The sequence below is a fragment of the Rhinoderma darwinii genome, chromosome 1 (genome assembly GCF_050947455.1).
Source record: "Rhinoderma darwinii isolate aRhiDar2 chromosome 1, aRhiDar2.hap1, whole genome shotgun sequence".
Lineage (NCBI taxonomy): Eukaryota > Metazoa > Chordata > Amphibia > Anura > Rhinodermatidae > Rhinoderma > Rhinoderma darwinii.
The window spans coordinates 527575777-527601033 of record NC_134687.1 but is presented as its reverse complement, the minus strand read 5'-3'; the positions used below and the strand labels follow the sequence as shown (position 1 = coordinate 527601033).

The 25257-nt window shown below is 44.7% G+C and overlaps 1 protein-coding gene across 1 annotated transcript in view; it reads left to right on the top strand.

Moving 5' to 3' along the window:
* The first annotated feature begins 4805 nt into the window (after positions 1 to 4805).
* The window catches only part of PAM (peptidylglycine alpha-amidating monooxygenase), a 223999-nt gene continuing 203547 nt past the window's right edge, over positions 4806 to 25257 (top strand). The window contains exon 1 of the mRNA XM_075836954.1: positions 4806 to 4892. The gene's annotated coding sequence lies outside the window, so the exon portion shown is untranslated. The remainder of the gene's footprint in view (positions 4893 to 25257) is intronic.

The window sequence follows — 25257 nt, the reverse complement described above, 5'->3', positions numbered from 1 at the left end:
GTGTGACATGTCAAAAGTTTTTAAAAATTGAGTTACACTTTAAAAGAAAGGTGTTATCATTTTTATTAGAGCAGTCCCTGCCTTAGCTTTTTCTGGCGCACAGAATATTTTTGGCGCATTTCTAGGTCTTGTGCGCCACAATAGAAATTACAGTTCATTGACCTCTAGTTTCTATTGCGGCACAGGTGGAGAAGACTCCTATGGGTGAATATAAGTTTTTTATTTTCCTTATTGCAAATTTTGGTTTTGCAGGTTCCGCTGGAATGTTTGGACTACCTCGACGATATACACTTCATTATTTTTTTTTTTATAAAATGGTCAAAGACGTTTGTGTGGGGGCATTTTTATTTCAATAAAAAATAAATATTTTGTGTCTGTTTTTTTAATACTAGATTACCCTTAGTAATCGCAGCTGTCTGATTGTTGTATCTGGCTGGTTATGAAATATTAGGGGGGAACCCACGTAGTTTTTTTCAACAATTTTTTTATTTTTTTAAAACGACGTGGGGGCCCCCCATTTTTCATAACCAGCCAGATACAGCAGCATTACCAGGGTGGGAAAACAAAAAAACGTGGTCCTTTTGGGTTTTTGTTCCTCCCAGCCTTATAATACCAGCCTGCAGTCGCTCCAGTACCCGACCATCACTACAGATGGTCGGTTACTGGGTGGTACCCGGCTCTTCCCGGCACCCCTGGTGGCGGTGGGTAACGGGGTAATAATGGGGCGTTACTGTTAGCCTTTTTACTGGCTCACGCTAAGTCCTGCCTTACTATGGACGCTGTAAAGCAGACAGCGGCCATTACAAAGGCGGTAATTAAAAATGTAAAAAACAGACATAAGAAAAAAATTCTTATTGAAATAAAAACAACCCTCTTTCATCATTTTATTTAAAAAAAAAACAAAAAAAGCTTACATTATCGAAGTAGTCCAACTAATCTATGACTTAGTCTAAATGGTCGAGCCGAACATAGAAAAAAAATAAAAGTTAGCAGTAATAAAAATATAAAACCTATACTTTTTTCTCCCCTGCGCCACAATAGAAACTAGAGGTCAAGGAAAAATAATTTCCCTTCATGTAACTCTGCTTCCTGTCAACTGAACAGTCATCCACCAGAGGGGAAATTTTTTTTCCCCATTGTGGAGTACAAGAAAGTCTAATTCCCAGGTGGGGCTTTCTTGTACTCATCGGGAAACATTATTCCTTCTGACAGATGATTTTTTCGTTGACAGGTGGCAGAGTTCAATAGGGGTGGTGTTAGGGGGAGCAGGGGGGAAAATATGGTCTGTTCACAGTTTGTGTTTTGTCCACCCCTGCCCTAGATTTCAATCCTATATCCGCCCCTGTGTGCAGAATATCACAAGTTCACAACAGAGCTTGCAGCGGAGAAGTATGGCACCTCTGCACCTCTCCTCAGCCTCCACATGTTATTGGATGGGAGGAGGAGGAGAAGGGCGGACTGTGGCTGATAATATTCACTGCTGGTATATATTTATATGTGCGGTATATTCACTGCTGCTATATATGGATCTGTGCGGTATATACACTGCTGGTACATTTTTATTTATAGGTTGTGCGCAGTTTATTTTTTGCTTTGCTTCTGTTCCATATGCCTTTTTTTCTAAATATAAATTTTTGCCCCTTGCAGTTAAAGGGGTTGTTCCAAGATTAAATGTTACCCCCTGTCTACAGGATAGGACATAACATGCTGATCGGTGACCGGTCCGACCACTGGGACCCCCACTGATAACTAGAACGGTGGTCCCTTGTACCTCTGAGTAACCGGATCGGCAGGGTGTGTGCTTGACCTGCAGCGTCATTAACTCAGGGGTACGAGGGACCTCCACTGATCAGCATGTTATCTCCTATCCTGTAGAGATGGGATAACATTTAAACTTTGGACAACCCCTTTAAGGCCTGAACATGCAGTGAATAGTTTTCAGATTATATTGCTGGCTCGATTACATTAATTCCTAGTCCGGTCTGTGTAGTTTCGGTTTACAAATATTACGGATTGGTTGTACAGATCCAACAGAAGTGGACAGAAAAAGTGCAGCATGCGTTACTATACTGACTGTAAAGTGCATTGTGCGTTACTAAACTGACTGTAAAGTGCAGCATGCGTTACTATACTGACTGTAAAGAGCAGCATGTGTTACTATACTGACTGTGAAGAGCAGCATGCGTTACTATACTGACTGTAAAGTGCAGCATGTGTTACTATACTGACTGTAAAGCGCAGCATGCTTTACTATACTGACTACAGTGCAGCGTGCGTTACTATACTGACTGTAAAGTGCAGCATGCGTTACTATACTGACTGTAAAGAGCAGCATGCGTTACTATACTGACTGTAAAGTGCAGCATGCGTTACTATACTGACTGTAAAGTGCATTGTGCGTTACTAAACTGACTGTAAAGTGCAGCATGCGTTACTATACTGACTGTAAAGAGCAGCATGTGTTACTATACTGACTGTGAAGAGCAGCATGCGTTACTATACTGACTGTAAAGTGCAGCATGCATTACTATACTGACTGTAAAGCGCAGCATGTGTTACTATACTGACTGTACAGTGCAGCGTGCGTTACTATACTGACTGTAAAGTGCAGCATGCGTTACTATACTGACTGTAAAGAGCAGCATGCGTTACTATACTGACTGTAAAGTGCAGCATGCATTACTATACTGACTGTGAAGAGCAGCATGCGTTACTATACTGACTGTAAAGTGCAGCATGCGTTACTATACTGACTGTAAAGAGCAGCATGCGTTACTATACTGACTGTGAGGAGCAGCATGCGTTACTATACTGACTGTGAAGAGCAGCATGCGTTACTATACTGACTGTAAAGTGCAGCATGCGTTACTATACTGACTGTAAAGAGCAGCATGCGTTACTATACTGACTGTAAAGTGCAGCATGCGTTACTATACTGACTGTAAAGTGCAGCATGCTTTACTATACTGACTGTAAAGTGCAGCATGCGTTACTATACTGACTGTAAAGTGCAGCATGTGTTACTATACTGACTGTAAAGCGCAGCATGTGTTACTATACTGACTATAAAGTGCAGCATGTGTTACTATACTGACTGTAAAGAGCAGCATGTGTTACTATACTGACTGTACAGTGCAGCGTGCGTTACTATACTGACTGTAAAGAGCAGCATGCGTTACTATACTGACTGTAAAGTGCAGCATGCATTACTATACTGACTGTAAAGTGCAGCACGCGTTACTATACTGACTGTAAAGTGCAGCGTGTGTTACTATACTGACTGTAAAGTGCAGCATGCATTACTATACTGACTGTAAAGTGCAGCGTGCGTTACTATACTGACTGTAAAGTGCAGCATGCGTTACTATACTGACTGTAAAGTGCAGCATGCATTACTATACTGACTGTAAAGAGCAGCATGTGTTACTATACTGACTGTAAAGTGCAGCATGCGTTACTATACTGACTGTAAAGTGCAGCATGCTTTACTATACTGACTGTAAAGTGCAGCATGCGTTACTATACTGACTGTAAAGTGCAGCATGTGTTACTATACTGACTGTAAAGCGCAGCATGCTTTACTATACTGACTGTAAAGTGCAGCATGCGTTACTATACTGACTGTAAAGTGCAGCATGCTTTACTATACTGACTGTAAAGTGCAGCATGCGTTACTATACTGACTGTAAAGTGCAGCATGTGTTACTATACTGACTGTAAAGTGCAGCATGCTTTACTATACTGACTGTACAGTGCAGCGTGCGTTACTATACTGACTGTAAAGAGCAGCATGTGTTACTATACTGACTGTAAAGTGCAGCATGCGTTACTATACTGACTGTAAAGTGCAGCGTGCGTTACTATACTGACTGTAAAGTGCAGCATGCGTTACTATACTGACTGTAAAGTGCAGCATGCTTTACTATACTGACTGTAAAGTGCAGCATGCGTTACTATACTGACTGTAAAGTGCAGCATGCGTTACTATACTGACTGTACAGTGCAGCGTGCGTTACTATACTGACTGTAAAGAGCAGCATGTGTTACTATACTGACTGTAAAGTGCAGCATGCGTTACTATACTGACTGTAAAGTGCAGCATGTGTTACTATACTGACTGTAAAGAGCCATTAAAGGGGCCCTGACACAAGTTTGAACACTGACATTGTTGTTTCATTTTTGTGTTTTCATTTTGGATACACGTTGCCCTTGTCATTTTACTAGTACTTATACCTGGGGTAACATAGGGATATTTACTACACAATTGCCTGTAGCATTATGAGACCTTGCAACTTCTAACAATGATGTTCAATAATGTATATATTTTTTTTTCACACAGTTTTAAAAAAAAAAATTTCCGTTTCACAAGTTGTTTCTTACTTACGATTTTTTTTTTTTTGGGGGTGTGGATGGGGGAGGGGCATTTCCATTTTCCCCTCAGGCAGCAGAAAAGCTAGAATCGGTCCTGACTGCGACCATATTATGGACGGGATCAGCGTGTAGTGGAAAGATACGACTGTCATAACAAAGGGGGTGTGCCTTCTAACTGAACTAAAATGGCGCAGAACTTATGATAAAATCATATTAGTGCGTTTTCTAAAATCATATTTGCAATGCATTTCTTAAGATTTTCCATAAACCAACAAACCTTTTTAAGGAAACAGCAAAAGTCTTGCAGGAGGGAACTCTAATTTTTAATAAAGGGGCTGATATACGTGCAATATAATTAAGTAAATTTTAACATACTGGTTATATCACCATTTGAGGAAGTTTGTCCTTTTGCAGCTTCTGTACTTGGAAACTGTTAGGAGATTCAGTTGATGAACAACTGTCACTTATCCTATTTTTGGGACTGGGGTAAGAACTGATGTTGGACATGCACTTGAAGATTGGTGAGTACATGGATTTATTGTTATATACAGTATATATTTGCTACATCTACTGTAGTCCACATATTTGAGCTGTGAAAGCGACTTTGTCAGCTGGTAGAGAGGGTTTCTGGTGTCCTGTCATTTCAGTCTATTTACATCCATTGTCATGTACTAATCTTGCCAATAAGGTCTCTACATGAAATCACTTGGACATAGCACATCTGATTAGATCTTGGTTAGCTCTTGGATCATGATCTAGATCTGTTGTTTACAATACAATTACATGTAAAACCACCAAGGATATGCTATTCTGTGCTGTAAAATGGTTTAGTAAAATCTACCTTAGTCCATTGATCAGAATGTAAGTGAGTCATATATCCTAATGAATTGGACAAAAACAGAAAACCGCTTCATTACACAACATAATCAACAAAGGGAGATTTTTCTGTAAAGAGCAGACCCCTCGCAAATAAATATAATTAAAACCCATAATAGTTCAAAAGGACATAACCAACATCATGGATAAGTAATCTCTTTCTGACAGGAGGTAGGAACAACCTTGTTTACATATCCCGGATTTATCAATACTGTCCCTGAGGAGGAGTTTGGCACTATGTAAAATGCCGCACGGCTGATAATGAAGGACTGCTATAAACCAGACACAAGCTCTATGCCAGGTCTGACCTGTGCGCTCCACTAATATGAAAGAATAATACTCAGTAGGTTCAACATAGTGAATATACATGTGACATGACAAAGTTGATAGCATCTTTTGGTGCAAACAGAAAAATTTCACCTGGAAAAAAAGTCTACATGGTCATGTCATGATTGACTGCAATATTCATGTGTCGTGATGTTCCAAGTGATGTGACATCACTACTGGCAGTGCGGAAAACAGTGGGCCATAGAGCTGGAGACAGTCGTTACATTTAAAGAGGCTCTGTCACCAGATTTTGCAACCCCTATCCCTATCTTCTATTGCAGCAGATCGGCGCTGCAATGTAGATAAGAGTAACGTTTTTATTTTTAAAAAACGAGCATTTTTGGCCAAGTTATGACCATTTTTGTATTTATGCAAATGAGGCTTGCTAAAGTCCAACTGGGCGTGTTTAAAGTAAAAGTCCAAGTGGGCGTGTATTATGTGTGTTACATCTGGGCGTGTTTACTTCTTTTACTAGCTGGGCGTTCTGACGAGAAGTATCATCCACTTCTCTTCAGAACGCCCAGATTCTGGCAGTGCAGACACAGCGTGTTTTCGAGAGATCACGCTGTGTCATCACTCACTTCCTGACCCAGGTCCTGCATCGTGTCGGACGAGCGAGGACACATCGGCACCAGAGGCTACAGTTGATTCTGCAGCAGCATCGGCGTTTGCAGGTAAGTCGATGTAGCTACTTACCTGCAAACGCTGATGCTGCTGCAGAATCAACTGTAGCCTCTGGTGCCGATGTGGCCGACACGATGCAGGACCTGGGGCAGGAAGTGAGTGACGTCACAGCGTGATCTCTCGAGAACACGCTGTGTCTGCACTGCCAGAAGCTGGGTGTTAACGAACAGAAGTGGATGATGCTGATTCGTCAGCATCATACACTCCCATTCCTAACGCCCAGCTAGTAAAAGAAGTAAAAACGCCCCGATGTACACACATAATACACGCCCAGTTGTACTTTTACTGTAAACACGCCCAGTTGTACTTTTGCAAGCCTCATTTGCATACATACAAAAATGGTCATAACTTGGCCAAAAATGCTCGTTTTTTAAAAATAAAAACGTTACTGTAATCTACATTGCAGCGCCTATCTGCTGCAATAGCAGATAGGGGTTGCAAAATCTGGTGACAGAGCCTCTTTAAGTACTTTTTTTGTTTCTTGACATCTAGTACAGCAGGGGTGGGGAACGTCCGGCCCGCAAACCGTATAAGGCCCGCGAGATAATTTTTTCTGGACCGATCTCACTCAGTAGTTACAGCAGAGCAAGCGTAATCTCGCTGTAACCTGTCATTTACAGCGTAATATCGCGGGATTACGCTTGCTCTGCTGTAACTACCACAGAAACAGTAACGAAGTGCAGGGATTGTGAATAGACATCCCGTGGAATGTCTATTCACTGTCTAAACACTTCAGTATTGTTAATGTATTAGTATAAGTCAGCACATACTGATCTAAAAGGATCCCTATGCGCTGCCTAAATGAATGGGGAGAAGTGTATGACGCTGATTGGTCAGCGTCATACACTCCTCTGTACAACGCCCACTTGGTCAATAGTAAACACGCCCAGTTGTCCATTGAGAAACTCATTAGCATAAATCTAAAATCGCTAATAAAGTGGTGAAAATAGATTGTTTTTTTTAATAAAAAGCATTACTGTCACCTACATTATAGCGCCGATCTCCTTATGTAGGAGACAGGACACTTATAATGTGGTGACAGAGCCTCTTTAAGAAGATACAAAAACACAAGAAGGCACACCCGGCATTTAGTGTGGGAGATTTATGTAGACTACTGGTACTTAATATTCCAGTCTAAGAATGAAGGATGTTGGAGTAAGATGCAATAAAACAGATTTCCGCTATAAATTACGCCAGTTTTTTTGCGTAAATTATATTAAATCTGTCAGACTCTGGGTAATCCCCGGCCCCTTTTTTTAAAGTGCCAGAGGTGCCGGAAAAGCAAAAAGTCGCAACATTTTTGTGCGAAAAGCTAGTTCCTCTTTCTATGCCAGAAAATAGTATTTTTCATGTTTAGCTCACTGCATACCTCCCAAACGTCCCGGATTCCGTGGGACAGTCCCGGATTCCGGGCAGTGTGCCACTGTCCTGGGCAGCCAGTGGTATGTCCTCAGGACGCAGATACAGTTGAATCCAATGCTGAAGCACGGAACTGTCAGCTCCCTGCTTCAGCATTCAACTATGGAGCCCCGGGCCAGAGCAGCGCAAGCTCTCTAGCTGTTGACTCTTGTCTTGGAAAAGCCCTTGACGTCACTATTCATATATGGACAATGACGTCAAGGGCTCCCCCAGGAGCGGAATGCACGACCAGAGCGTTGCCGACATTCTGGTCGGGGATTCCGACATCTTAAAGCCCCTAACATCACTGTCCATATATATGGACAGTGACATCAGGGGCTCCTTCCAGAGAGGAATCCCCGGTCAGAGCGTTGCCGACACTCTGGCCGGGGATTCCCCTCCTGGAGAAGCCCCTGACGTCATTATCCATATATGGACAGTGACATCAGAGGTTCTTCCTGAAGCGGAATCCCCGGCCAGAGTGTTGCCAATGCTCTGGCTGGGGATTCTGCTTCAGGAGGAGCCACTGGCGCCGTGTCACTATCCATATATAGACAGTGAGGTCAGGGGCTACTCCTGGAGCGGAATCCCTGGCCAGAATGTTGCCGACACACTGGCCAGGGATTCCGACATCTTAAAGCCCCTAACATCACTGTCCATATATGGACAGTGACATCAGGGGCTCCTCCTGGAGAGGAATCCGCCGGTCAGAGCATTTCCAACGCTCTGACCGGGGATTCCCCTCCTGGAGAAGCCCCTGGCGTCACTATCCCTATATGGACAGTGACGTCGGGGGCTCTTCCTGAAGTGGAATCGCCAGCCATAGCGTTGCTGACGCTCTGGCTGGGGATTCCTCTACTAGAGAAGCCCCTGGCATCACTATCCATATATGGACAGTGACGTCAAAGGCTCTTCCTGAAGCGTAATCCCCGGCCAGAGCGTTGCCGACGCTCTGGCTGGGGATTCCGCTCCTGGAGAAGCCACTGGCGCCGCGTCACTATGCATATATGAACAGTGATGTCAGGGGATACTGCAGGAGCGGATTTCCTGGCCACAGCGTGATTGATGCTCTGGCTGGGGATTCCGCTCTTAGAGGGAGCCCCAATGAAGCTATCTACAGGGGGGTTTGCTCTAACTACAGGCAGGGTAGCGCTATCTTCAAGGGGAGTGTGGCACTATCTACATGGGCACTGTGGCACTACATAGGCACTATATACATGGGCACTGAGGCACTATGTGGGCACTGGCACTTTATATGTGGGCACTGTGGCACTATGTGGGCACTATCTACATGGGCACTGTGGCACTATATAGGCACCATCTACATGAGCACTGTGGCACTATGTGGGCACTGGCACTTTATATGTGGGCACTATCACTATATATGTGGGCACTGTGTGGGCAACAGCACTTTATATGTAGGCACTGTGTGGGCACAGTGGTGGTATGTGGGCACTGGCACCATCTATGTGGGCACTATCTACAGTGGTCACTGTGGCACTATGTGGCATCTGTGTGGGCATTATACGGTATGGGGCAGCTATGGTGCATTATGCTGTATGGGGACAGTTATGGGGAATTATACTGTATGGGGGCATCTTTGTGGGCATTATACTGAATGGGGGCATCTGTGTTGGCTTTATACTGTAAGGGTGCATTTATGGGAGCATTATACTGTATGTGGGCATTATACTGATACTGTATGGGGGCATTGTACTGTGCAGGGGCAGCTATTCGGCATTATATTGTGTGGGCATTATACTGTGTGAGAGGCAGGGTATAGTGGCATTATACTGTGTCGGGGATCTATGGGGGCATTATACTGTGGGGAGGAACTATGGGAGCATGATACTGTGTGGGCAGATCACAACACTGCTCTAGGGGTCTGCTGGCACATTAGTGTTTTATGTATAATGTATCACAACTCTTCCAGGTGAGAGCTCCGCTATGTGTTTGCTTCATATTCCAATAATCCTATACCCATGAAACATTTTTCTGTGAAGTGTGGTGTAATTTTTTGTTCCTATTGCTTACTGTATAGGTCTGGGATGTCAAATTGTAGGATTGTGTGTAAATTGCATGTGCGAATTTTAGATTTTCATCGTGCAACATTATGTGACATCTGTTATGCATTGGTCATCGCCATGTTACCCCAAGCCTTCTACATTTTTTAAGACCAATGCAACTTTTACAGTGGTGCGGTGATGCCATCATGTACAGTGTGTGACCGATGCGGCCAGTGATTGCCTGCGGTGGTCATGTGCAATATGACACGTTATCGCTGCTGCAATGTAAACAGAGACCATTTGCGCTGAAGATGCAAGTTTGGGCTTTTTTTTTATTTGGCCCAAATGCAGCAGCCCATATATTTATTTTTTTCAAGTTGGGCAACCTCTTGTTGTTTTTGAAGAGGATTCAGGTCAATGGTAAGAAATCTGAAATTTCTTGCAGCCCTATGTGTATTATTAGAATGTCCTAGTGAATAAAAGAAGCAATTGCAATAACAACATATGCTGGAAATCACTATTACTGTAGGCAATTCCCTTACTTTCATGTTCATGATGTTAGAATTACCAAAGGTAAACCTATATTTTAAAGGTTTGACTAAACATTTCGGATATGCCCCTGGGGTATTGCAATAAAGGCTACAACTGTATTTATACAGAAGTTCTTTCTTCTTTCTCCAGAATGCAGTTAACAGTATCTAAATTACCTCCATGATAATGGGAAAATGATGGAAATCCATTAGGTAGCCTGTAATTATGATTTTTACTTCTTCGCTTTCACGGATTCTCTTTCTCTCTACATCTTCCTCTCTTGTCAGCGTCAGATTTCTTTTCCCCCAAGCTGTATACTAATGCTCAGCTGTCGCTACATGTAATCCTATTTTTCTATCCAATAAGAAATTTAGATTCTCTACAGCTGTATACCAGAGGGTTAATATATTTATTCCCATGCCTGCAAACTAAGCTGAATGACCTACCTACCAATAAATTGGTTGCACATTATAACCATTATATATCTTGTTAGAGTTTATATACACATCCATTTGTCCTTAATATGAAAAACACAAGCAATAATTTACTAATAATAATGACAGTGGTACTTTGACTAAAGTTTAAGAGCTTGTTCACACAAAGCTGGGCTCGGGCAGTAGCGACCGAAGAAGCACGCTATCATCACTCTAAAGATCACAGTGAATACACGTGTTTAAAGTGTTTTTTGCTGTTACTTTTTACACCTTTTATCAAAAAAAATTAAAAAAAATAAAACCGTTCTAGGAAATGGTTCAATAAAAGGGACTTGACTGCATACATTTTTAAATAATTTTTATTGTTTATTATTTGTTCATTATAGTCCATGGGGAAATAACACCACCGAAATGCGACATCTAGAACATGCTGAGATAACAATACAAATACACATGACATACGGGAGTAATTGACCAAATTTTCTATGCCAGTTTTCTGACATAGAAAAGCTGCAAACTGCTCAGAAGTCAACCCTTTAAAATTGACGCAAGGTGACTGTGGCCTAGTCGTCGTACCAGAGGGAACAGATAGTATTTTGTTAGTACCTTTTTCTTTCAGTTCCCATTGACATATATAATTATTTACCTCAGATAACTGACAATTCTCCTGAATCTGTGAATGTCTTTTTGGTGCTATTTTAAGAAACTTGTACCTAGTTTTCATGGATTTGAATTCTGAAATTATATGTTTGGTCTTCTAGAAATATAAATATCATGGCTTTAGAGAAGATAAATTATATGAAGCATCAGACAGAAGCTGAGTAACCCATAATCATTTTTCCAGCTTTTTTCATTTTTCATGTATTAAATATACAAAGGAATTTAACTTTGGTGAATTTACATTAATATAAGGTAATTGCATAAACAGAGATGTGACCCTTCTTACCCTTTCTCATATCTCAACATATCCTACGATGTGTGGCGCAAAATGTCCATCTTTGAAAAAAACATGATTTTGCGATACTATTTCACGAGATGTCAATGCTATTATGTATCTATGTCTGGTTGTAGTGTGAATTGTAGCCTGTCAAGGGTTTTGCTAGCATGTCACGATATTGAATTGAATTTATTTCATGAAGAATTGGAGTCCTTAACTAAATTCAAGCAAACGTAAGGGTGGACACATCTGTACTTTATACAATAACTATGTCAGATTTAAAGCTGCAGCATATTAATACCCATGCCCCAATCTGCTTTACTAGAGGAAGCACACATTAAAGAGGATCTCTAGCCCCCACCCACACCCCTTTCTGAGGGTTATTTGTATGTGTGGCAATAACCTGCTAAGTTTCCTTTTCTCAGTGATGGCTTGGTTGCTTGTAGTCTATAAACTCTCTTTATTCATAGCAATGCTGTAATGGAAATCAGTGCCCCCATTCATGCTTTGACTTCCTGGAGAGTTTGTGCTTTTACCCAACAGCCAATCTAAACAGGCAGAGCTTCAGTCTAAAGCATAGGGGATGGACAGAGCAACAGCCTGGCACAAGAGGTGAATTTCAGGCTACTTCAGACGCTACAACGCGTTCCAAATTATTATGCACATTGGATTTAAGTGTCGTAAATATTTAATTATTAGTTTTTCAATTAAAGAGGCACTGTCACCAGATTTTGCAACCCCTGTCTGCTATTGCAGCAGATCGGCGCTGCAATGTAGATTACAGTAACGTTTTTATTTTTAAAAAACGAGCATTTTTTGCCAAGTTATGACCATTTTTGTATTTATGCAAATGAGGCTTGCAAAAGTCCAAGTGGGCGTGTTTAAAAGTAAAAGTCCAAGTGGGCGTGTATTATGTGCGTACATCGGGGCGTTTTTACTACTTTTACTAGCTGGGCGTTCTGACGAGAGGTATCATCCACTTCTCTTCAGAACGCCCAGCTTCTGGCAGTGCAGACACACAGCGTGTTCTCGAGAGATCACGCTGTGACGTCACTCACAGGTCCTGCATCGTGTCGGACGAGCGAGGACACATCGGCACCAGAGGCTACAGTTGATTCTGCAGCAGCATCAGCGTTTGCAGGTAAGTAGCTACATCGACTTACCTGCAAACGCTGATGCTGCTGCAGAATCAAATGTAGCCTCTGGTGCCGATGTGTCCTCGCTCGTCCGACACGATGCAGGACCTGTGAGTGACGACACAGCGTGATCTCTCGAGAACACGGCTGTGTCTGCACTGCCAGAAGCTGGGCGTTGTGTAGAGAAGTGGATGATACTTCTCGTCAGAACGCCCAGCTAGTAAAAGTAGTAAAAACGCCCCGATGTACGCACATAATACACGCCCACTTGGACTTTTACTTTTAAACACGCCCACTTGGACTTTTGCAAGCCTCATTTGCATAAATACAAAAATGGTCATAACTTGGCCAAAAATGCTCGTTTTTTAAAAATAAAAACGTTACTGTAATCTACATTGCAGCGCCTATCTGCTGCAATAGCAGATAGGGATTGCAAAATCTGGTGACAGAGCCTCTTTAAACTCATGGATGGTATTGTGTCTTAGGCTGGGTTCACGCGACCTATTTTCAGACGTAAACGAGGCGTGTTATGCCTCGTTTTACGTCTGAAAATAAGGCTACAATACGTCGGCAAACATCTGCCCATTCATTTGAATGGGTTTGCCGACGTACTGTGCAGACAACCTGTCATTTACGCGTCGTTTGATAGCTGTCAAACGACGCCGCGTAAAAATACAGCCTCGTCAAAGAAGTGCAGGACACTTCTTTCAGACGTAATTTGAGCCGTTCTTCATTGAACCCAATGAAGCACAGCTCAAAATTTATGGCTGTCAGAGAAGCCTCGCAAAATGCGAGGAGGAGCATTTACGACTGAAACGAGGCAGCTGTTTTCTCCTGAAAACAGTCTGTCTTTTCAGACGTAAATGACAGCTAGCGTGTGCACATACCCTAAGGGCTCTTTGGATCATTGTAATCAATCTCAGATACCTGTGATAATTAGTTTGCCCAATCAAAGGAAAACTACTTAAGAAGGACGTTCAACATTATTAAGCAAGCCACAGGTTTCAAGCAATATGGGAAAGAAAAAGGATCTCTCTGCTGCCGAAAAGCATGAAATAGTGCAATACCTTGGACAAGGTATGAAAACATTGGATATTTCAAGAAAACGTAAGCGTGATCATCGTACTGTGAAAAGATTTGTGGCTGATTCAGAGCACAGACGGGTTCAATCAGATAAAGGCATAACGAGGAAGGTTTCTGCCAGACAAATTAATAGAATTAGGAGAGCAGCTGCTAAAATGCCATTGCAAAGCAGCAAACAGGTATTTGAAGCCGCTGGTGCATCTGGAGTCCCGCGAACCTCAAGGTGTAGGATACACCAGAGGTTTGCAAGTGTGCATAAAGCGATTATTCGGCCACCCCTAAACAATGCTCACAAGAAGAAACGGTAGCAGTGGGCTCAGAAATACATCAAGACTAATTTTCAAACCGTGTTTTTTACTGATGAGTGTCGTGCAACCCTGCATGGTCCACATGGATGGAGTAGTGGATGGTTGGTGAATGGCCACCATGTCCCAACAAGGCTGCAACGTCAGCAAGGAGGTGGCGGAGTCCTGTTTTGGGCTGGAATCATGGGGAGAGAGCTGATATGCCCCTTTAGGGTCCCTGACGGTGTGAAAATTACCTCTGCAAAGTACGTAGAGTTTATGACTGACCACTTTCTTCCGTGGTACAAAAAGAAGAGCCGTGCCTTCCGTAGCAAAATTATCTTCATGCATGACAATGCACCATCTCATGCTGCAAAGAATACCTCTGTGTCATTGGCTGCTATGAGCATAAAAGGAGAGAAACTCATGATGTGACCCCCATGTTCCCCTGACCTCAACCCTATTGAGAACCTTTGGAGCATCCTCAAGCAAAATATCTATGAGGGTGGGAGGCAGTTCACATCAAAACAGAAGCTCTGGGAGGCTATAATGACATCCTGCAAAGATATTCAAGCAGAAACTGTCCAAATACTCACAAATTCAATGGATGCAAGAATTGTGAAGGTGATATCAAAGAAGGGGTCCTATGTTAACATGTAACTTGGCCTGCTAAGTTTTTATTTATTGAAAGAGCTGTAAATATGACCTCCTGATGCTGCAAATTCAAAATATTTTGATCTCTGTTGTGCATAATAATTTGAAACAGTGCATTTTGAGTTTTTTACTTCTAAAAAAAAATCTGTTATGATTAGGAGATTTGTTCGATAAAATTTGCATTATACTCCAACGGTTCATGGCTTGAAGATTATACTGACTGTCATTTGCATCGACTATTTAGGAAAATCAGCGAAAATAACATTTGCATAATAATTTGGAACTCGGTGTATAGTTAAGAAGATCTGACATTAACAGCTCTTTCCTAATATAGCAAAACTGAAAAGAAGTTAACATTTAAGAAAATATTTGCTATTATCCATAAGTACCAGTTTATTTTAGGTTTTCTTTAAAACACATGCTTAAAAATAAAAAAGTCAAAATCTAATTTGATAAACCCTTCTGTCACTATGTTGTATTTCTATTTCAGCCAGGAATGCGATAAACTAATTTACTACATAACAATAGTGTTTTAATAGCATCTTGAGGGACATCTAGCCATAATGTTTTATTGCAATAACTACTGATTCACCTAAACCAATCACAAATTTATTACTATTTGCCTACCACAGGGCCCCCGTTTCCACACAGCGCTGACCCCGTTGGTCCCGATTCCAAATGTATCTGCGTCCTCAGGACGCAGATACAGTTGAATTCAATGCTGGAGCAAGGAGCTGACGGCTCCTTGCTGCAGCATTCACTATGCTGTGAGCGGCTCGGCGTAGACAGGCGCGATGTAGTGACGCCATCGTGCCTGTCTGCGCCGAGTCACTCATAGCACTGGCCGAAGGACGATGCAGCCACTGCTATCTTTAACCTGCTTCAGGAGAACGCCTCCATGGGCGAATACACCATCCAGTTCCGGACTCTGGCTGGAGAATTGTCCTGGAACAATGAGGCCTTGGTAGCATCCTTCTGGCATGGCCTATTGCCTGAGATCAAAGACGAACTGGCTGCTCGAGATCTCCCAGCTGCCCTGGATGACCTGATTCTACTGGCTACCCGTGTGGACATAAGGCTCAGAGAGAGATCCCAAGAGATTCTACAGGAGAAACAGCTTCCTAGACTGGCGCCCAACTTCCAGTAACCCCTCTTGCCTTGTTCTTCTGCTGCGCCCGAGGTTTCGATGCAGGTGGATCGGCTTAAACTATCCGTTCAAGAAAAACAGCGCAGGCGCACCTTTGGACTCTGCCTATATTGCGGCCTCGCTGGCCATGTCGTGCGTTTGTGTTCCCAGAGGCCTAAGAAACCCCAATGCCTGGGATTGGTTGGAGAGACAACCTTGGGTGCTACTGCACTTCATGGAGAACTCTCTTCCAAGCTGTTTATGCCTGTGACCATTGTCGCTGGCGAGAGACCTCATCCAGTCTCTGCCTACCTGGACTCTGGCTCCGCAGCCAATTTCATCTGTCAAGACCTTGTGGATCTTCTTCAGTTGTCCACTGTTTTGCTGGAGAGACCGTTGATCGTTGCCTCGGTAGATGGACTGCCTTTGCCTGACTCAGTATTGTCTGTGACCAAGCCTTTGAGACTCCAAGTGGGAGCTCTTCATTCTGAGCTCATCTCCCTGTATGTCCTGTCCAAGGCCGTCAACCCCGTGCTGCTGGGTTTGCCTTGGCTCCGTCTTCACGCCCCAGTCCTGGATTGGAACTCCGGAGAGGTTCTCCAGTGGGGTCCCAAGTGTCTAGACCGCTGTCTGGCTCATGTCCATCCATCCCAGCCTTCTCCGCATCAGTCATTGACAGGGTTGCCTCCTTGTTACTCTCAGTTCGCTGATTTCTTCAACAAAAAGGAGGCAGAGATATTGAGAATACGATTGTCCTATCGACTTGGTTCCTGATTCGTCCCCTCCTCGCGGTAGAGTATACCCTCTCTCCTTGCCAGAGACCCAGTCTATGTCGGCCTACATTAAAGAGAATCTGGAGAGGGGCTTCATACGAAAGTGTTCATCCCCGGCCGGAGCCGGGTTTTTCTTTGTCAAAAAGAAGGATGGATCCCTTCGACCCTACATTGACTACCGAGGCCTCAATCAGTTCACAGTGAAGAACAGGTACCCTTTGCCATTGATTTCAGAGCTCTTTGATCGTATACGCGGGCAAAAAAAATTTCCAACTTGACCTGCGGGTGGCTTACAATCTAATCTGGATCCGTCAGGGTGACGAGTGGAAGACTGCATTTAACACACGTGATGGACACTACGAATATTTGGTCATGCCCTTCGGCCTGTGTAACGCTCCCGCAGTATTTCAAGAATTTGTGAATGATATTTTTCGTGATCTCCTCTATGTCTGTGTTGTGGTGTATCTCGATGATATCGATTTTTTTCCCCAGATTTTGTGACTCATCAGGGCCATGTCTGCCAGGTGCTGCTTAGATTAGGGAGAATCATCTTTACGCCAAGTTGGAGAAGTGCGTGTTCCAAGAGAAGTCTCTTCCCTTGCTGGGCTATATCATCTCTGATCAAGGTCTCAAGATGGACCCTGAAAAGGTCAAGGCTGTCCTGGAGTGGCCACGTCCCCAAGGCTTAAGGGCCATACAAGGCTTCCTCGGATTCGCCAACTTCTACAGACTGTTCATTCCCAACTTCTCTTCTCTGATAGCTCCCATCTCCACCCTCACTAAGAAGGGTATGAATGCCAAGGTATGGACTCCAGAGGCAGAAATCGCATTTGAAACCTTAAAAAAGGGCTTCACGTCAGCTTCTATACTTCACCACCATGATGTATCCTTACAGTTTTCATTGGAGGTGGACGCCTCCTCTGTTGGTGCCAGTGCACTACTGTTCTAGAGAGGTTCAAAAGGCAAGACGATGGTATGTGGTTACTACTCCAAGCTGTTTTCTTCTGCAGAGCGCAACTACTCGATTGGAGATCGGGAGTTACTAGCCATCAAGCTGTCCTTGCAGGAGTGGAGACACCTACTGGAGGGCGCAGCTCATCCTATCCTGGTCTTCACGGACCACAATAATTTGACCTACCTACAGACGGCTCAATGGCTGAATCCGCACGGTTGCGGTTCGAACTCCACTACCGACCTGCCGACAAGAATGTGAAGGCCGATGCCTTGTCTAGGTCATTTGAGACAGAGGACACTGTGGAGTCCCCACAGAATATTATCGATCCTTCCTGCATCTACTCTGTTAACCCCCTGCAGGTTAGAGACATTCCTCCGGTAAAAACTTTTGTACGAACTTTTGTAGAAGAGGAATCCTTCGCTGGGGTCACAGTTCCAAGCTGGCAGGTGACGCGGGTGCCCGTAAGACCCGAGACCTAATTGCCCGTTAGTTCTGGTGGCCCACGCTGCCCAAAGACATCTTGGACTTTGTATCCTCCTGTACGGTGTGTGCAGCAAAGATGCCCACTCCAGACCAGCCGGTCTGCTCCAACCACTGCCCGTGCCCAATGCCCCCTGGCGGCATATTACTATGGACTTCGTCACGGATCTGCCTCTCTCTGCGGGATGCAGTGTGATCTGGGTCGTTGTGGATCGTTTTTCTAAAATGGCTCATTTTGTTCCTCTCACTGGCCTGCCTTCTGCCAGTCGACTGGCTGATCTCTTCATGCAAAACATCTTCCGTCTGCACGGATTAACCCTGCATATTGTCTCGGATCGAGGGGTCCAGTTCACCTCAAAGTTCTGGAGAGCACTCTGCGGCCTACTCAATGTAAAGTTAGACTTCTCCTCAGCTTACCACCCTCAGTCCAATGGAGAAGTGGAGAGGATTAACCAAATTATGGAGAACTATCTGCGGCATTTTGTCCCTAGACGGCACGATGACTGGGTGCAGCTGCTCCCGTGGGCGGAGTTCTCTTATAATAACCATACCAGTGAGTTCACCACCTCCAGTCCGTTCTTCATAGTCTACGGTCAACTTCCTCGCATACCCCTGCCCGGCGCTACTGTGTCTCAGGTGCCTGCAGCCGACTCTACCTTCAGGAACTTTCTGCAGATATGGCAGCAAACACGATCTTCTATTCTGCTGGCCGTGGATCGCATGAAGAGAAAGGCAGACACTAGAAGACGAGAACCCCCCCAGTTTCTTCCAGGTACAAAGGTCTGGCTGTCTTCCAGGAATATCCGGCTGAGGGTGCCATCCTGCAAGTTTGCTCCCAGGTTCCTTGGACCCTTCGAGATTCTACTACAGATCAATCCTGTGTCGTACAAGCTTCGACTGCCTCCTACCCTCAAGATTCCTAACTCTTTCCACGTCTCCGTGCTAAAACCAGTGGTCCTGAACCGCTACTCCAGGATTCCTAGTTCCGCAGTGGTCCCTGGCGGTTCATCCGGAACTTTCGAAGTGAGGGAGATCCTGGCCACCAAGAAAGTAGGAGGCAGGACTTTTTACTTGGTGGATTGGAGGGGATTTGGCCCAGAGGAGAGGTCTTGGGAGCCAGAGAACATCGATGCTCCTGTCCTCGTGAAGAAATTTATTTCCCTCTCTGGTCCCAAGAAGAGGGGGCATAAGAGGTGGGATACTGTAATGTCTAGGGCCGGGGGTTGTCGTCCTGACTTACCTCTAGACGATCCCGGCCATGGACATCCCTCTTCACCATGTCAGCTCCCTCCAGGGAGGCGCTGACACTGTCTTCCGGGTCCTCATACTGATTTCCGCAGGGCGCGCGTGCTCGCCCGCGCGTGCACGGCCTTAAAGGGCCAATACACGTCCAGCTGTCACCTATCAATTATCAGCCCAAATGTCTTCTGGACTATAATTAGGGACTCTGTCCACTGGTTCCTTGCCTGAGCGTTGTTGTATACCCTAGTTTGTCTTGCTAAAGCTCTCCCAGCGTTTTCCAGTTACCAGTGTTACCCGTTCCCGCTGCCTGTACCCTGTATCCCGTGCTATCATACCTGCTGTGAAAGTCAAGTCGTGTCTTCCCGCTGCATCCGCGGCGTCACCTGCTGTTAAAGTCAAGTCATGTCTTCCCGCTGCATCCGCGGCGTTACCTGCTGTGAAAGTCAAGTCGTGCTCCTGCTACTGTCTACATTGCCTCAGGTACCCGTTCAGAACTATAGACATTGTTTTGTACGTTGTTGGCCAGCTGCTACCCCGCTACGCGGTACGCCCCAGTGGGTCCACACCCCGCGCCGTGACAGTGTGTGTGTGTCTGAGATAGGGAAAATAGATTGTGAGTCCCATTGGGGAAAGGGATTGATATAAATGGTGACAATCTGTATACAGTGCTGCAGAATATTTTGACACTCTATAAGGGACATTCAGGTTTTTTCTCTAATGAGCGGATATTACTAATATTACTAATTAACCATATGTTCTGTATCTCAAGGGATCAGGGAGGCTCATTTACAGGTACTGTCTGCCCTCATGGGATGGCTGTTATAAGACACATCGCTGCAAACATCATGGGTATTTTTTGCAACAGCATAAAATGTGTATGAACTTGTATCAAATACATGAACATCTGTATAAAAAGAAAAATACATAAAGGCCCAAAAGCCATATTTATATAGCTCCTGGGCCACTTTTTCTGACGTATCGGAATGTGTTGGGAAAAGGAAGCCGCGCTTCAGAGTAGCACGGAGTGCAGATCATTGATCATTTAGTAAATGGCAGAAAACAATGCCAGATCTGACCTGAGGTTGTTGTTTTTTTGCCCAACTTTGAGGGTGCCCTTACATGTAGATGCTTAAGGTGGTAATGAATTGCAGCAGTTTTATGATGCTTCTTTTGGCTGCTCAGCTTGTACAGATGAAGCACATTGAAATCATGGGGTTCACTGCACGAGTTGGACGGCCAGAAAAAATTGCAAATATTGGTTTTGCAGCACACTACCACCATCGGTCAAGGCACCCTGACTGCTTACATCTATGAACATCCATGAAATTAGGAAATCTAATGTTTTACTACAAATGTGTAGGCCCATATTTAGTTCTGTCACTTTTTTGAAAATTATAACAAACTTTACTGCACTACATGAGTGTATTTTTACACATGCAAAGGTCTTGAATAGAGATGTGCTGCTGGTCCATATCATAAATAGCAAAATCCCTTTAGTGTTTAATATAACAAGCCTGTTATTTGTAATATCATTCCTCCCAACTTTCAAGTATCACAAAGAGGGACAACCGATGCGGGGCGTGCAGGGTAAAAAAAATAAATTATTTTAAGCCACGCCTCTAATCCCACCCAATCCCCGCCCATACACACCCGGTTCAGCCTACACAGTATCATGCTCCCATAGTGCCTCCTGCACAGCATAATACCAAATAGCTGCCCCCACACAGTATAATGCCCCCATAGCTGCCACCACACAGTATAATACCCCCATAGCTGCCACCATACAGTATAATGCCCCCATAGCTGCCACCATATAGTATACTGCCCCATAGATGCACCCATACAGTATAAAGCCAACACAGATGCCCCCATGCAGTATAATGCTCATACAGATGCCCCTATGCAGTATAATCCCCAAACAAATTCCCAAATACAGCATAATGCCCCCTTAGCTGCCCCCATACAGTATAATGCCCCCTTAGCTGCCCCAAGTGCCACTGCCTTTGTAGATAGTGACACAGTATCCATGCAGATAGTCCCCATGTAAATAGCGCCACAGTGTCCCCTGTAGATAGTGTCCCTATATAGTGCCACAGTGTCCATGTAGATGCAATGTAAAACTAATATGCCAGAGGCACAATGGGACCCAAATTTCCAACTACTATATGAACCCAAGGATTGGGATAAAATATTAATTTTATTAACATAAATGCAAATATTTACCAACAGACTCACAACATATAGGGTTAAAAGTTAGCCAAAGTGGCCTAGCAATATATCACGGTTGCAAAGATATTGCTAAAGTATTGAACTGAATATATACCCAGCACTAATTAAGAGTTCACTTAGAATTGTTAGGCACACATTGATATTAAAAAACGAGAGAAATCCCCCCCCCCCCGACATGTTTCGCTACAAACGCTGTGTCCTCAGGTGTATATTGACAGTGACCTCAGGGTTCTCTAGGAGCGGAATCCCTGGCCAGATCATCGGCATCAGGGACTCCGCCTTGGTGACGCGTCCCTCTCTTGACATCCAGCCCGACCTCCCTGGATGACGCGGCAGTCCATGTGACCGCTGCAGCCTGTGATTGGCCTCTGATTGGCTGCAGCGGTCACTTGGACTGAATCGTCATCCAGGGAGGTCGGACTGGATGTCGAGAGGGACACGTCACCAAGGCAACGGTGATGCGTCCATCTCTTGATGAAAGCTGGGTTGTAAGGCAGATCTGCCTTGTTATGCAGCACAGTAATGGAAGATATAACATTCAATACTTTGGAAACTCTTCTGGGTAAGTGCCTTAGAAAGCTGGAATGCAGGAATGGCGGCCATATTGTCTGTCACCCAGCTTTCCCAGAGACAGATATAACATTGTCTGAATTTTAACCACTATACATAAATGTAGAAGGGACAGTCATATTCCATATAAGCCAATGGGAACTGCGCCTGTGGGTGCCCGAGGGCAAATGTACCATGCAGACAGCCCATGCTGCTGCTATGGGGCCCTTGAGAAGAAGGGGCCCAGCTTATCCCTCCTCGTGAAGATCTATCCCCTGGATAGATCTGCAAATGCCTGGAAATGCCCAGAGGGTAATTTCACCCTATTCTACAAGGGATGGAAAGGTCTAACAAGCTCTGGGCCCCCCTGTCCTGGGGTGGAGGGTGTAAGGCCTCATGCACACGACCGTAAAAACTCCCGTTATTACGGGTCGTAATGACGACCCGTAATAACGGGCTCATAGACTTCTATTGGCCACGGGTACCTTCCAGTTTTCTTACGGGAAGGTGCCCGTGCCATTGAAAAAGATAGAACATGTCCTATTTCAGGCCGTAATAACGGCACGCACAGCCCATAGAAGTCTATGGAGCTCCCGTAATGACGGGTGACTACGTGTGTGCACCCGTCATTACGGCAGCGTTGCTAGGCGACGTCAGTAAATAGTCACTGTCCAGGGTGCTGAAAGAGTTAAATGATCGGCAGTAACTCTTTCAGCACCCTGGACAGTGAATTCCGATCAGAATATAGAGCAACCTGTAAAAAAATAAAATAAAAGACGTTCATACTTACCGAGAACTTCCTGCTTCCTCCAGTGTCCGGTCTCCCGGCCGTTGCCTTGGTGACGCGTCCCTCTCGACATCTGGCCCGACATCCCTGGATGACGTTTCTGCCCATGTGACCGCTGCAGCCAATCACAGGTCAATCACAGGCTGCAGCGGTCACATGGACTGCCGCGTCATCCAGGGAGGTCGGGCTGGATGTGAAGAGAGGGACGCGTCACCAAGACAATGGCCGGGTATGGATGACGCGGCAGTCCATGTGACCGCTGCAGCCTGGGATTGGCCTGTGATTGGCTGCAGCCTGTGATTGGCCTGTGATTGGCTGCAGCGGTCACTTGGACTGAATCGTCATCCCGGGAGGTCGGACTGGATGTCGAGAGGGACGCGTCACCAAGGCAACGGCCGGGAGGCCGGACTGGAGGAAGACGCAGGAAGTTCTCGGTAAGTACGAACGTCTTCTTTTTTTTTTACACGTTGCTCTATATTGTGATCGGAATTCACTGTCCAGGGTGCTGAAAGAGTTACTGCCGATCAGTTAACTCTTTCAGCACCCTGGACAGTGACTATTTACTGACGTCGCCTAGCAACGCTGCCGTAATGTCGGGTGCACACATGTAGCCACCCGTCATTACGGTAGCTCCAATTACAGGTTCGGTCAGAACTAGTTCGGTCCGAATCGAACTTTTCCATGAAATTCGGCGAACCAGCCGAACCGAACTTTACATAAGTTCGCTCATCTCTATACAGGACATAACCCCGGCCATCCGGGACAGTGGGACACCACCCGGAATCCGGGACTGTCCCGCTGAATCCGGGACGGTTGGGAGGTATGGCAATATCACAAATTGTAGTCCTAATGGACAGTGGCTTTGATTTATGTATTTCCCAGAGGGAGGGATTAATAGGAGCCGGCAAAAATCACAAAATACTGAAATACGTAAGAATTGCAGTGCATTGTTCCATTTTTCCAGCGATCAAAAGATTGGTTGTACAAATCCTCTAAAGGATAGATTACAAAGTTTTTTGTAATCTATTAAAAGTTAAAAAAAAATGTTGCGGAATTTGATGTGGAAAATCTGCATCAAAATCAGATAAACGCAGGTAATTCCACAGGTAAAATTCGAACTAAACGTTTTTTTTTTATGTGTTTTTAGTTGCGTATGTTACATTTTGGTGCAAATACAGGTGTAGATAATAGGCCCCATGCAAATGAACGTGCTTTTGCGGCCGCAATTCCCCCGAAAGTCCACGGGAGAATTGTGGCCCCATTCATACCTATGGGGCCATGCACACGACTGTTATTTTCACTGTCCGTGCATGGCCGGGAGCATGGACCACAGAAAGAACGGGCAAGTCTTATTACGGCCGTGTTCTGCGGTGCATGCTCATTGAAAATAATTGTAGGCGGCTCGCGGCTGACAGTCCGTTGCCGGCCAACCCGAAAATCATGGCCGTGCCCATGGCTACGGTCGTGTGCATGAGGCTATATACTGTGGATTTTGGTGTGTTATTTTATAAACTTGTCAGATACAATTCTGAGACAAATACGTAAGATAAATGAACATGCTGCAGATTTTACTACCTGCACCGCAGCTAAATTTAGGTGCGGAAAAAAATCTGCAATGTGTAAATGAGATCCGTGGGCCTCTGGCCACCGGACCTCCATGCTGGAAGCAGATGGCACCGGTAACGGAATAGCGGCCGAGCAGCAGTACTAGTGAATAGGAGCAGAGCTGCAGTACTAGTGAATAGGAGCAGAGCTGCAGCTCTATAGAATGGCCGCAATGCAGTGGTCGGAGCCATCTGCTTCTGGCACCAACTACTGCATACCTTTCAAAAAATTCGGTGCCCAGAGGCAGCCGATCCGTGCGGGGTCTGGGTGTCGGACCCCCACCGATAATATACTGATGACCGATCCAGTGGATAGGTCATCAGTTGTTCTGTCATGGTCAACCCATTTAAATCCCATTCACAAACTGTGAAAAAAAAGTGGAAAACAAGTGCAGAAATTAAGTAGCAGTGCAGATTTTCAATCTACAGCATTTCAATTTATTTTGCGTAAATACTGCTGAAATTTCGCACAGAAATTCTGCAGCATTTCCGTCCTTTGTGCAAGAGGCTTTAGGGTGCAGTCACACATAGCAGATTTTATTGCAGAATTTTTGTTGCACCTGAAAAGCAGTTCCATTTATCTGAATGGGGTTACTTCTACAGCAGGTGCATGAATTTCTGTAAGCTCAATTCAATGGAACTTATTTTCTGACAAAAATACAAAATCTGCCACATGTGACTGCCCCCTAAAGCGGATCGGTCATCAGAACATGCTACCTTATGTAGGGACATCATAGTATGGGGATAGTCCGGTCCGCTCTGTTATTAGCCTAAATGGCGCAAAAAATATA